Source organism: Geospiza fortis, unplaced genomic scaffold (assembly GCF_000277835.1).
Source record: "Geospiza fortis unplaced genomic scaffold, GeoFor_1.0 scaffold284, whole genome shotgun sequence".
NCBI classification, from domain to species: Eukaryota; Metazoa; Chordata; class Aves; order Passeriformes; family Thraupidae; genus Geospiza; species Geospiza fortis.
In genome coordinates this window covers 40087-54219 of record NW_005054508.1, presented here as the reverse complement: position 1 = coordinate 54219, position 14133 = coordinate 40087, and the positions used below count along the sequence as shown (strand labels likewise).

The 14133-nt window shown below is 46.5% G+C and overlaps 1 protein-coding gene across 2 annotated transcripts in view; it reads right to left on the bottom strand.

The window, feature by feature from the left end:
• Positions 1 to 14133, bottom strand: part of SGMS1 (sphingomyelin synthase 1) — a 63477-nt gene that overhangs the window by 20066 nt on the left and 29278 nt on the right. The window contains exon 1 of one of the 2 annotated variants that reach the window (XM_005428843.3): positions 14078 to 14133. The exons of the other annotated variant lie outside the window; for it this stretch is intronic. The gene's annotated coding sequence lies outside the window, so the exon portion shown is untranslated. The remainder of the gene's footprint in view (positions 1 to 14077) is intronic. 2 annotated transcript variants of the gene reach the window in all.

Sequence of the window (14133 nt, the reverse complement as noted above, 5' to 3'; positions counted from 1 at the left end):
AGGCTAAACATTTGTGACATGCTCCATATTTTAATTCAATTAGTGCAGGTGTTTTGAGGTTTTTGTGAGGGTTTTTTACCTCCAGTGACTACCTAAAAGCCATTTATTATTAGAAAGTCAGATTTGTTGGAAACCTCTGGGAATCTAAGTGGCAGCATGAATTTAAAAATTAAAAAATCACGGGAACAGAAAGGGAAGTTGTGCCCAAGGAAACTGAGAGCAATCTTGTGACTGATGGTAACGTGGCTCTGAAATGCAGACTCCAGCATAATTTGCCTAACCAGCCATGCAGATTAGGAAAAGGAAACCTGGCAGAAATCACAGAGAAAACAGATCCTCACTGAAGACTTAAATCAGTTACTTGACATTTTTTTTTAATATTAGGGTTTGTTACTGGCAATGTATGAGACAGTAGCCAGACCACAACAGTTGCTCCCTCCCAACTGACTTTGCCAGGGTTGTAACTAAAGCAAAAGCAAACTAAATTTACACGCTACGATTCCCAGCCTAGAATAATATTTCCATATTTCATTAGCAATATAAATATTTTATTTCAAACATCCTGCTTTTGAAGTCCCAACACATCAGACCCACATCAAAGACTCCAAGCCTCCAGAGTTGAAATGTGAATATCTTCATGCACAATGCTGTTCTCTGCACTTCAGCTGTTACTTTTCATAAACCCACCCAAAAAGACACACCGTCAACATTATCCATTTTCAATGCCATTCCTCTTGGAAAACAAAACAATCCCTGGGTTTGCCTTTATTAATTTAGTTTCATGTAACACTGAGTGTTCCTTGGTCTGAAAGACAAAACACCTCACGTATTCAAGATTACTTCTTGTATAAATACTCTGAATTTTTGAACACAGAGTCCTCCTCTTTCCAGCAATGCCTACTCAGAGTTGCACCAAAAATCAAATAAGTCTCTTCAAGACATGTATCTGCAGGAAGGAGAGAAAGGCTCTTATTGCAGAGTTGGTCTAGAAAAATCATAAACACAGGAAAGGGAAGAAAAAGGAAAAAATCCCAAACCATCTTGACTGCCAACAAATTATGGGGGTACAGCCTGCACGGTGGGGATGTGTCTTAGAGCCAGATCTCCTGACATTGCAGATGAACTGTCCTGGCATCTTCCTTTTTGTGGTTATGCTACAAGCAGGAAAAGCCCTCTCTGTTGATTTGCCAAACCCCAGAACCTTTACTCTCCATCACAAGAAGCCAAATCCCTCTGTTTGCAGTGCACATTTTCCACTTGGCCTTGACAGCAAACCCAGTGGGGCTGGGGACACAAATCCTCCCCTTCCCAGCCCAGCCATCCACAAGGAGGGTGCCAAAAAGTTCAGAGCAGCTCTGGTCCCTGCTCCAGGGGTCTCTGGCTTTTGCCTTTTACAGGCAATTTCATCATTGCTGCTCAGTGTTTTGGGCACTGAATGCCACACTTTGATGATCCAACAAGCTCCAAATTCCAGAATCTGGCCTCCAGAAACCCAAGCTATTCCTTGCCCAGTGCCTTGCCCACCGATTTATCTGTGTGTCAAACTATTCCTGCTCATTCCATCCACTGTTCCTTCTCAGCTGCTCCCAATCCATGTCAGATGTGACACTGCTCCCATCAGTGATCTGTGACACCAGCAAATCCTGCTCAAATCTTGCTGCTGACAACACAAGTGGGCACTGAACCCAAAGAATACACAAACATCTTCCCTGAAAGACCAAGCATTCCTTACAATTTTAACTGATAGATGATTGCAGATCACAAAATAACACTGAAAACAAGTTTCCTTTCACACTGACAGCAATGGTGACAGTACCACCAGGTCAAACAACTGCCCAGACCACAAGCAGAGTCACTTGAAGTCATTACTGTGTATTCAAAGGCTGCAAAATATGTTTTACATATTCCCCTCAGCTCCAAAGTTATGATCAATTAGGTTCACAAAGAAGAAGAAATAAAGGAAGATAGAAAACTCAGATCTCACCATCTAACTGTTCTGGAAATGATGAATATTTCAATAACCACCTGATAGCCTCAGAAGTAAATTCCTCCTGCAAACACATCCAACTGCTTCTAAATTCCTTTTCTAGTGGCACAGTTGAGGCACAGGGATGTGCCTGTGCCATGCTGTCCTAACACCTTTATGGAGATGTTCCCTGGGATTGTCCATCAGGCACCTGGCCATGGACAATCCCAGGGAACATCTCTGGAACTCTCAGCCATCCTTTCTTCTGCAAATCACTCCACTACCTGGCACACTGAACAGGAAAGTCTGCATGGCTGGCTAACAGATCCACAGGCTGAACTGGTAGGATTTGAACACATCAATTAAATCAGCTCCAAAGGTAACCTGTAATTCCAGCCAAGCAAGGGAATCTCAGCCGGAGGTACCAGGTACATGTGAGCAGCTTGTGTTCCTGCCATGGAAATGAAGCTGTGTTTAAAAATAAAATCCCAGAGTGGTTTGGGTTTGAAGGGACCTTAAAGCTCAGCTCATTTCACCCCTGCCATGGGCAGGGACACCTTCCCCTGTCCCAGGCTGCTTGAGCCTGGCCTTGGGCACTGCCAGGGATGCAGGGGCAGCCCCAGCTGCTCTGGGCACCCTGTGCCAGGGCCTGCCCACTCTCACAGGGAAGAATTTTTTCCTGATACCCAATCTAACCCTGCTCTCTGTCAGTTTGAAATTGAACAATATTTCACCTTCCAAAGTCCCCCACCTGGGGAATGCTGTCATCCACCACTCACCCACAGCCCATAAAACAGCAAAGCAACCCAAAACACAGTGCAAAGCTCAGCCAGCACTTTGTCCACCCTTCACAGCCAGAAATAACTAAAAACACTTCCATCAGATGCCTCCTGAATGGGTGGCCATGTGATCCCTCTCCTCCTGCCACAGAAGGGATGAAGGGATGTCCAGCTGCCAGCACAGCCTCGAGTAAACTTTCCTTACCAGTCTAAACATTTTCTTTTAACTAAAAGAAGGCAAGCCAAAACTTACAGCACAGACTGGAAGATGCCCTCTGCATGTGTTTCCTCTTGTTATAAATAACAAATAGTTATTTGCTTTCTCATTTCTGTATTAACTTTTGTTTTGCAAGCTATTATTGGTCACAAAAATCCTGATATAGTACAATTTGTAATTACTGCTTTTGATATAGTATAATCTGTCAGTTCATCTATGCACCATATAGCTTTTATAAGTAGTAATGTCATATATATTATCTTAGACTGTAGCATAATGTTGAAATTATTTTTTCATGTAACTAACTCAGAAAATGGTGTAAAATAATTAAAAGTGATTTTCCACATTCAGGGACTATCTTATCTGAAAGACGAGATAACAGAAACAGAAACCAGAGCACCAGGAAAAAAAAAAAGAATTTATTGACCCTCATTATCAGGGAATGAAAATACAACAAGAAGAAAAAATAAAATATATTGGTTTCATCTGCAAGATGGCATGAAGACAAGTCAAAGGTTAAAACTCAAAAGAATGTTTGAATATGTATAAACCCTTATGAATATACATGTACCCCCTATAATGTAACAGCATATAGGAACATATGGTTTAAGAATGGTTTTACAGAGAAAATGGTTTAAGTTAACTGTGTGCAAATAGCCAAGCATCCCAGCACTCGGATTTATCTCTTTTATCCCTTAACAAACTTTTATAAAAATTTGAAATAGTGAGCTGTGTTTGTTACAATCTCACAAAGCATTAGTGCAGCTCCCTGTGGGGCACCGGCCACACGCTGCTCCCAGCAAACACAGCCCATGGCTTAGATAATCTCAGTTGGTTCAGGCACTCAAAAGCCACATCCACCCTTGGAAAAACAATTAATAAAAGCCAGCATTCCATCCTGGGAAGTGGACACGGGAATTAACTATTTAATTAACGAAGGGATGCCCATGGCCTCGGGAGGATCACTGCAGAACCAAGCCTGGCTTTCACAGCTGCTGTTACACCAACAGTTAAATGCAACAGGGCCCAGCCCTGCATCTTACAGCAGCCAGAACTGCAGGAACTCAGTGGCTCTGCTCTTCTTCCAGAAAGAGGAACCCAAACAAATCAACCTCCATCCCTTCTGAGGCAAAGTATTGCAGGACCAAGCAGCTCCGGAGGCATCTGGCTTAAGCATCTTTAACTATTTGTTGTTGTTAAGTGTGAACAGATGAGAGGGAGGGAGAGGAGGAAAGATTTCAGTCTGCAGGTGGGTGAAGCTCAGATTAGCAAGGTACTAAGGAGAGCAAGGCAGGCATGCCAATGAGGTGCTGCCTGAAAATAGCCCCACTCTGACCTATCTGCTCTCCCAGCTGGATCAGGAGATCCCTGGCCATGGAGCCAGGGCTCTGTGACTGCTGGGGAAGGATGGGAAATTGCAAGAGTATTGGAAAAAGCTGCTGAGGCTGAAGAGAAAAGGGGAATGGCCAAGTAGATAATGAAGCAGCATCTGAATTTTTGAACAGAGAGTCCACTCTCTCCAGCAATACCTGCTCAGAGTTGCACCAAAAATCAAATAAGTCTCTTCAAGACATGCACGTGCAGGAAGGAGAGGAAGGCTCTTGTTGCATAGTTGGTCTGGAAGAATCAGAAGGAGATGTAGGGGAGTGTGATGCTCCTTTCCATCTCCCTGCAGCACAGCCACACAAAACCTTGATGGGAATAAGCCCTTCAAGTTCTAAGTGTCCTTGCCCATGGCAGGGCTTGGGATGAGAGGATCTTGAAGATCCCTTCCAAGCAGAACCATGCTGGGACTGTGTGATCTGACAAGGAGCCCTTGGGAGCAGGAAAAGCCCATGGAGACACCTCATGCCAGGCTCTGTGACTCCCCAGAATTCCCTCCAGGCCTGGGAAATGCATGTGGGCCTCCAGAATATCTTAGGAGCACAAAACAAATAAGGGGCACCCAGGCCACAACCAGACCTGCTCTACAGGACTGTCCTCGAGCTGTGCTCTGACATGCAACTTTTAGATAAATCTCCCACACCTTCTAAACCTGATAAAATACAACATTTCAGTAAGAGGTTATTAAAAAGAAAACAAAAAATCTTCCTGCAAGCCATGCAAGAGCTGTTGAAATGACTACTGGTGGGAAAAACACAAGTGGTGTTCTGAAAACAAGATAAAAGTACTAAAGTACACACCAAAAGATGTTAAATAGTCACAGAAGTTGGAGTTTGGGGGTTGTTCTGGTCTTTTTGTTTTGTTTGTGAGGTTTTCAGAGGTAAGGGTGGAGCTACTAGATATAGCACAGGGTATAAATACACATGAGGTTCTCTTTGAAAAGTAAATATATTATTATCTGTCCTTGGGCATTGCAAAAGCTTTTCAGTGAGTCTGAAAATAACTTAAATCCACAAATATCTCATGTGGGTGAGGGGATAGAAGCACAGTGGCAGAGATCCTGCTGAAATATGCAGCTCACCCTGTGTGGCACCACAACAGCACTGACAAGGGTCTAATTCTAGATTTGATTTCACATCAGCACTGAAACAATGCAGGGTCTGGAATTTATCTGATCCCATGACAAACTTGTGCTGGTCTGGATCAGTCTGAAATGTAAGACATGCCACATTTAGCACCATGTAAATTCAGATTTAATGGGGACACAGTTGAGCTCAGCCCAGAAAAGCCATCAGCTCCTGGACAGCACAAGGAGACCATGTTCCTGGCTGGTTTTGGGATTTCTTGCCCTCCCCAAACACAATCTGCAGCAGACAGGCTGCCAGCAGCAAGGCTGCAGGCTCTCCTTCCTTTCTGGAGGAGCAAGGAGGAAGGATCAATATTCAGAAAGCTCTTGAGAAGCAGTGGAACAGCCCCTGGGGAGCAGAGCAGACACAGAGCCAGCCCAAAATTCAGGAAACCTGGAGCTCCTTAGCCCACTAAAAGCCACTTTTTGCCAAGTAACCAATTTCCTTACACTCTCCAGTAAATAAAACATGAAGGGCAGGCAGAGACATAAAATATGAATGCACCCACGTCCAAAAGCAACAGGCCCTGTTATTGTAGATGCTGCATAAATCATTGAGGACAAGGGGACTTGTGTCCCCTGAGGGAGGGCACAGAATTTGGGGTCAGTCAGCAGGCAAGGGAGCTTGATATGAAGAAATGTTGCATCTATGTTCTCCTTTGTGATCTGCACTGCCTAAAAATAGCAGAAACCACTTTAGTTCATGGATTATTTAGTCAGGCCAGATGGGTGAAAGGCAGAATGAAGCCTCAAGACAAACATCAGATGATTTTTGGTGTGGGCCTCCACCAAACCCAGCACTTGGAATGGGATGGCACAGCACAGAATCCCAGAATGGCCTGGAATAGATAAAACCCATCCTGCCATGGGCTTCCACTGTCCCAGGCTGCTCCAAATGTCCAGCCTGGCCTTGGGCACTGCCAGGGATCCAGGGGCAGCCCCAGCTGCTCAGGGCCTGCCCACCCACAGGGAGTCTCATTGGGAATTCAGCCAGAATGACCAAAATGCTCCTTTCTGTCTGACTTCCCTGCCTGGGGCCATGACAGCAGTTATGAACTGCACTGCTAAAACTCACTGCTGTGTCTGTTCTCCAGAGCTTTGCCACACAAACACAACATCTTTACAATTTCAAGGGTCTGCAGTTACAAGTGTTGCTCTGTAATTTCTCTAGGGAGGAGTAATAGCTACTTTATGGAAAACTTGCCCCCAATCACTGCCATCTCCTTTTTCTTGAGATTTTTTATTTCAGGCAGTTGACTGACAAATAACACTTCCAATGCTCAACATCTTGCCTTTTCTGTGTTTGTACAATTTGATTGAAAAGGCACAGCAGCTTTCAGACAGCTGGTGGCAGACAACAACCTCCAAGTTCAGTCATGACAACCCAGGAGGCAGCTGAAAACCACTTTCCACTGTGAAAATGTGACCCCAAGTATTTTTGGACCACCTTTTTACTACTCTGTATTTACAAAGTGGGCTTGAGGTGATCTTGCAGGCAGATGGATGAGCTCAGGATGTGCTCAGCTGTGTCAGTGAATTCTCTAGGACAGGACATGCAAAGCTCCAAGCCAGTGGTGCTCAGGTCTTTCAGGGACTTCACACTGCTCTTTCCTACCTTACAAAGCTCAACAGACCCCCACTGAAGATCCAGAAATTGCCAAGTCTGCCCTAACACTCAGCTTGTGGATAGCCTCCTCCTCTGATTATTCAGAGGTGCAACAGAACTGAAAGTAATCTTTAGCCCAAAGTTATTTCTGAGTATAAATTCACTTCACAGAATCCCAGAACAGTTTGGGTTGGGAGGGACCTTGAAGCCCATGCAGTTCCACCCCCTGCCATGGGCAGGGACACCTCTCACTGTCCCAGGCTGCTCCAACCTGGCCTGGGACACTTGCAGGGATCCAGGGCCAGCCACAGCTGCTCTCTGCAGCTCTGCTCACCTCTTTTCCAAAGGTACTTTTTAGGCAGGACTCCCTCTCTGCTTCAAAGCTCTGCATGGCAGAGCATGGAGGCAAACTGCACTATGCAGGAATCTCACAAAATCAGGGAAATCACTAAGAAAAATCAGGAGCATTCATCTCAAACTGAGACCTAGACAATAACTAGCAGGAGTGTTCGTGCTCTTTGGCTTTTTTCTTATTTTCCTTTCCATCTCAGTAGAGTCTGTTCTTCAGTCTCTCCTTTCCTTCATCCTTTGAGGCTCCTCCCAGCCCCAGGTCAGACCCTTTCCAGCCCGACGGCACAATCCAGATGAAAAATCACCAGGATCAGGAGAAAGTGGAAAGGCTGCTAGAACCAGGGAAATGCCAAACCACCACCAGAAAGAGAGGGCAGAGTGTTTTAGGTAACTTTGTGGTGTCTCCTCATCCTCCTCCATGCCCAAAAGAAGGAGAATCAGTGTGAAAGGATCCCAAGAAGTGTAAATAAATGATGACCCTGTTCATCAATGAGCTCAGGCTGCAATGAAATGAAAGCCACAGCAGGCTCTGTAATCACTCACACTAAACCCCTCCAACAGGATCACTCCTGCACTGATGGCTCAATTATGCCTGGGCAGAACGTTACACAACATTAAACATTAACAAAAGTCTCAGCCTGGGTCACTTTTCTCCCAGATAAATCCAAATCAGTAACCCAGTGCTCTTAGCTTAAGTAACCCAGAATTACCAGATCAATTCTTTTCCCACCTTTCCTTTCCCACATGTGATAAAAGCCAGGCCACCACCAGAGACAAAAATGTTTGCAAACAGTCCCTTGTGCTAAACAGTTATATTGTTATCATTTAAAACACATGTGGTTTGGGAGAGAGGTGCTGATGTAAATTTAGTTGCTCAGAAATTAAACCAGGGGCAAACTGTTCTGGGCTAGGAGGCTTCACTCTCAGCTCCCCAGAAGCATTTCTTCCCTCCTCTAAAATCCTGTTCCCAGCAAACAGTTGCACCACTTCTGTTCCCAGAAGCTGCAAGGAGATCTGTGAAGGCAAACACAGCAGAAAGCTGCTTTCATTTCTCATTTGGCTTTTGCAATATCATTTTTCATAACTCCACCAGAACAAGAGATCCCCTCACCACCTGAAACATCTGTCCTCTCTCTGGGCAACTGCATTAACAAAAAAATAAAGTTTCTCAAGGTTTGCCCAGGGCAGATCACAGGATGCCAGGGTGTGTGGGGCTGCAGGAGCTGAGTGGGCGCCTGGTGTCCCCTCCCTGCTCCAGCAGGGCCATCCCAGAGCCCAGGGCACAGCACTGTGTGCACCCAGCTGTGCCCCAGCCCCAGGCAGGAGAGCCCCCAGGCTGTGTGGGCAATGTGCTCAGGGCTGGGCAGTGCCCAGGGAAGAAGTTGTGCCTCCTGTGCAGGGCAATTGCTGGGCTCAGGCCCTGCCCGTGGCTCTGGTGCCATTGCTGGGCCCCGGAGCAGAGCCTGGGCCCTGCTCTGCCCCTCCCTGCAGCCAGGGCCAGCCCGGCCTGACGGCCCCGCTCCAGCAGCTCCTGGCCCTGCTGTGCTCAGCACCCAGAGCTGGACACAGCACTGCAGAGGTGCCTCCAGGGCTGCCCCAGGGCCAGGATCCCTCCCTGCCCTGCTGCCAATGCTCTGCTGCTGCCCCAGGCTCCATTGGCCTCCTTGGGCCAGGACACTCTGCTGGCTCAGGGACAGCTCGGTGTCCCCAGGACACTCTGCTGGCTCAGGGACAGCTCGGTGTCCCCCAGGTCTGTCCCACAGAGCTGCTCCAGCAGCTCCTCCCCAGCCTGTGCTGTTGGTGGGGCTGTTCTTTGTTGCTTTAACCTCAGTACAACATCCAAACACACAGAGAGAGCTGGAGAATGTCAGGATTTAGGTGGGTTGTGACCGGTTTAGAACAGACAAACCAATGTCCCCAGAGCAAAGCAGGTGGCTGAGATGAAAAGGGAAAATTGCAAAACACCAAAGGAGTTAGAAATCATATGGAAAAACCCAGAAAGGTGGGAAGATAAAGAAACTGAAATCAAAGTTACACCAAAACTCACTTGCTGGTGGTCTTCCAACTAAATCCTTCTCACTTTTGATGTTTAATACCCAACAATCCCAAAGCATCAGCTTCTCCAATACGAATAAACTGGAGTCAAATGTCTTCAACCTCCTTGTTTTAAAAAATAAATCAAGTATTACAGCATCCATATTCTTAGTGGTGCAAAACCTGCTTGCCAGCTGAAGTGATCTTTTAAATTTACAAGAAAACAGTCTTATATCTATCACTGAGACCAATGAATTTTTACTCCTGGTTATGAAAAGCAGTCCAGTAATTTGTGAGAAATCATGCTGAAGTCTTATGAAACTTAACTGAGTAAAAATACCTGCTTGTCTTCAAGATTCTCCTTCAGAGGTTGAAGTGTAACTTCAATTCTTAAATTCACTTTTAAAAGATAGAACAATTCCAGGTAAAGGGAAACTGATACTGAATTCCACCTTGTATTCACAGCTTCTCAAAATGAATAAATGCTGTTTGTCTCCAAAGTATTTGCCCAGGAAACGTGACAGGTTTTCTGAACTAAGTATTAGATAAACATTCTTTAGCTATGATAAATAACTGCTGCAGTCCTTTCACCACATCCTTTGCAGGGAATGCTTGGTGAAGGATGCATCCTGGGTTTTAGGATCTATCTGTAATGCCCCTGCATATTTCTTTCTCAACACTGTACAGGTTGGGTCACTGTTTATCAGTGTGTGGCTGGGAGTGCTACAACAACAGGAGCTGAACCAAGGAGAACTCAAACTGTCCTAAAAGCTGATAAAGAGTTTTTAAAAAATTAAAGAAAGCAAATAAAAATAAACTCAAACCCCTGAAATCAAAGGGAAAAAAAAAAAGCAGCAGGAAACAAACTTTTCCCAAAGAAAATAATGGTTTTCCTAACTGAATTTCAGGAATTCTGTTGTTTTAGGAAAGTCAACAGAAGATACATCAAAAGGACCAGTGATAACCACAGGGAACAGTGATAAACACTGAAGGCTGGTGACAAAACACTGTACAGCAAACACTTCCTAAAAACAACTTTAAAAGTCCATAGTTTCCAAAGCACAAGTTATTTCCCCTTGGCTTGTCTGTTGACACTTCACACACTTATTGCAAAATAAAGTCTTTTCTGAGAGTGTCATATTACACATTCACATTCAGTGAAATCACACCCTCACTATTTTTTGGTTTTGCTTTTTTTTCCCCCCCAAGTAGAACTCTCCTCATAAAACAGCAGAATAAGAACAATTCAAAGAGCAGAGTAAATCTGCTAAAATCTTTGTCCTTAACTTGGGCAGACTAACCCAGATGAGCTTAAACCCAACCTTTCCAATGGGAGCCTTCACCTGAATTCCAGTGCCTGCACACCTGGGACTGTGTCACCTGTGCCAGCAGAGCTCAACGAGATTTTTTCAGAGGCATCCCCCTCCTCCTCTCCTGTGCATGGGGGGAACACCTGCTCTTTTGCTGGTTTTCTGCAGACAAGGAGCACGAGCAGGTCCTTCCCCTTTCGGTGGCAGCAGCGAGTTGTGAGAGCAGCCCTGCTGGATGCTGAAACCATAGCTCACATTTCCTAATCCACCTTTCTATTTTTAACCAGAGTCATTTCCCCCACCTCCTCTGCCATGCAGACAGCTGCAGAAAGCAGCTGGAGACAACAGAGTGCTCCATCAGGGCAATTTTCCTGGCAAAAAACCATCCTCAGGCCAGAGGAGAGTGCACAAGGTGTGTGCTCCTTCTCCTTGTGCCTTGTGGCCACAACAGCTCTGACTGCACACAGAGTGTGGCACCCTGGTTACCCAAAAGACCGTGGCTCACCTGAACTTGCTGAGATCCCAATCAGCACCTCTTGTCCCTAAAAACTCAAAGGAGAAAGGCTCCAGCAAGGATCCAGAGCATGGATCTGCTCCTGCACTGGGCTCTCCCAGGACAGGGAGGAGGGACCACTCTGCCCTCCGTAAGGCAGCATGACCACCTCACACAGCACTTGGGAACACTTGCTGGGGTGTCCCCAGCACAGAGACCTCCTTCCACAAGCTCACACCTGCTGGGGAAAGGTCTGGAGTCACCTTCTCCTCCAGGTTTGGATATCTCCTCCCCCAGGCACTTGGCGTCAGGTGTCAGACACACAGCAACCCCTGAATTCTCTCCTCACATGGGAGAGCAGCTTTAAAAAGCTCAGCTTTAAAAAGCTAATGTGCAGCCAGGCTGTAAAGTTAACCAAGCAAAAAGGGCACTTTCCTGAGGAGCAGGAGCAGTTTGGAGCTTTCCCAGGCAGCTGGAAAGCCAGGCAAGCAGAGCACATGCTGTGCAGGGTGCTGAGCTGTGCCAAATTTGGGCACACAGCACTTGGGCCATGGGCTAGCACTGAAAGTGAGGTCCAGCTTTCTGAGCTGTGCCCCCCAGCTGGACCCATTTTCTCCCTGGAGATGCCTGAACATGCCCTGGTAGGACCAGGCAGACCTTTGGCAGAAGACAGCCACACTGAGAGTTTGGCACTTTAAACAGACCCAGCTTAGGGGCGGGGGGAAGGCACAATTCCAACACCAACTCAGGGAGCTTAGAGGAGTTTAGCTGGAAGTTTTGAGTCATGCTCTTGGACATGGGCAGCTAGAACAGCTTAAGCTCTTCTTGAACCCTTTTTCTTTGTTCAGGCAATGGCTGCAAACATCACAAATGGAACTACTTCTGCTGTTGTGCATGTGCTACGGATTTTCCATGCTTTAAGTTACTCACACAAAACAAACTCGCTGCCAACATGATCAATCAAAATGTAAAGCAACTGTAGACAGGACTGTACAGACTCTAAGTATTAAATGCTTCAGAGAAACCCATCACTTACATGCCTACAGAAACAAAAGTCAACCAAAACAGAAGTCTGGTGTGGAATTAAGCACAGCAAGACCCACAGCAAATCTTCCCAGCTCAAAGGGATTTGAATCACAGGATGCCAGGAAACGAAGCTGCTGAGCAAAACACTCCATCAGCCATAAACCCACGTGAAATCACATTTCATTAATGAATGACAGTGTTTACAAGTAAGTAAATGCTGTGTTTCCCCTCTGCCTTAGCTGGAGCTGCTCTCTTAGGAAAAAGACCGCAGGGTGAGCAGGTCCTCTCCCATCATTAACCCACTGGACTGCAGCACTTTGTTAACAGGCACAGAAACCACAGCAGCAGCAAACACCCACGTGTGAAACCAAGATCTGCAACTAATTTCATTTCTTACCTTCTGGAAAAGGGGAATTTCGGGGAAATCTCTTTAGCATCTTTTACAGGCACCAGGCCCGTGGGTTAATGATTTACCTGACAGTGCTGTTAAGCAGATTAGATAAGAGTGGTTTTGTTATGGTCTGTTTTCCTGCCTTCGTCTGCATAACCAAATCAACTGGCAAATGAAGAAGGCAGGGTATTACTTGACAGAGCAGGAAGAAATTAATGCTCCTCTCAGCTTGCTCACATCATCCTGCTATAAAAACACATTTTTTATACAGATACACGTGCCCATCTATACACACACAGCCTAAAAACCAATGCCTGGAGTAGCTCTTCTCTGTGTGTACACTTGTGTGTTCATATACACAAATATATGTATCAAAAATACACACAAATAAGCCACTGCAGGCAGTCTGGTTTAGTTTCTTCCCCAGAAGTTAAAAAAAAAAACCTCCTTGACTCATCGCTCTAAATCTATTATGAAGCTTCCAGCTTAAAGCATTGAGTTCCAAAGAGGTTTAGGATGAGCAGAAGAGGCGGCCGTGCCCAAAACGCACAAATAGGATCACAGCCCCTGGAAAGACTCCACAGCGGATCCAGGGATAAAGTTCTGTTCCCCTGTGCCCTCCGAGAGGGTTTCTGTGCTCTCCCAGTGACTCACGGGCTGCTCACACCCAGGGCCACCCTGCCGTACGCCCGTGGCTGTGTTCGTGCTGCAGGGCAGCGGTGACACTGTGACACACACGGAGCAGGCACAGGCACAGGGGCTCTACAACATCACAGAAAGTCTAAAACACCTTCTTGCTCCTGCCCCTTCCTACAGACACCGCACACAACCGCCCTGGGGATATCGGGCAGCAGTCAAGGGGGAGGTCAGGCGTGGGGAGAGCTGCCCGAGGTGCCACCTAAGGGGACAGCAGATTGTCCCTGGCTTTTAGTTTGTGCTGTTGCCACGCTGTGTAACTCTGGTTGTCTCCCACAGGTGTGCTGCGAACAAACCTCCAAACCCAGAAACCAGGGGGAGATTCTGTGCCTCGGCAGGAGGTGAAGCTGCCTGATGGAAACACAAGCCTGTCGCACACAACCTGGGAGACAAGCCACCGGCAGGTCACTGCTGTCCCACACGCTGGCAGCCTGGCTGGTTTCTAGCAAAAAAGACCTCAACCTAAACTGAAAACTAATATTAAAACCAAGCAGCGAAACAACAAAGTAACCACAAGTTTAAGCGCCACTTTCAATAAGTCAGGCAAGCAAAAACACAACCAACTCCCCAGAGCTGCGCTGTAGACCTGGCTGTATCCAAGCCCCTCTGTGCCTCCCCAAACGCAGCCCCCGGCCGTCCAGCAGAGCCAAACACCCCTTTACACTCAAACGGGACCATGCGGAGGGGAAAGCTACTCACTGCTGGAAATGAGGCGGCAGAGAGCAGCAGAAAACGCGGCTCGTCCTCTTGCAGCC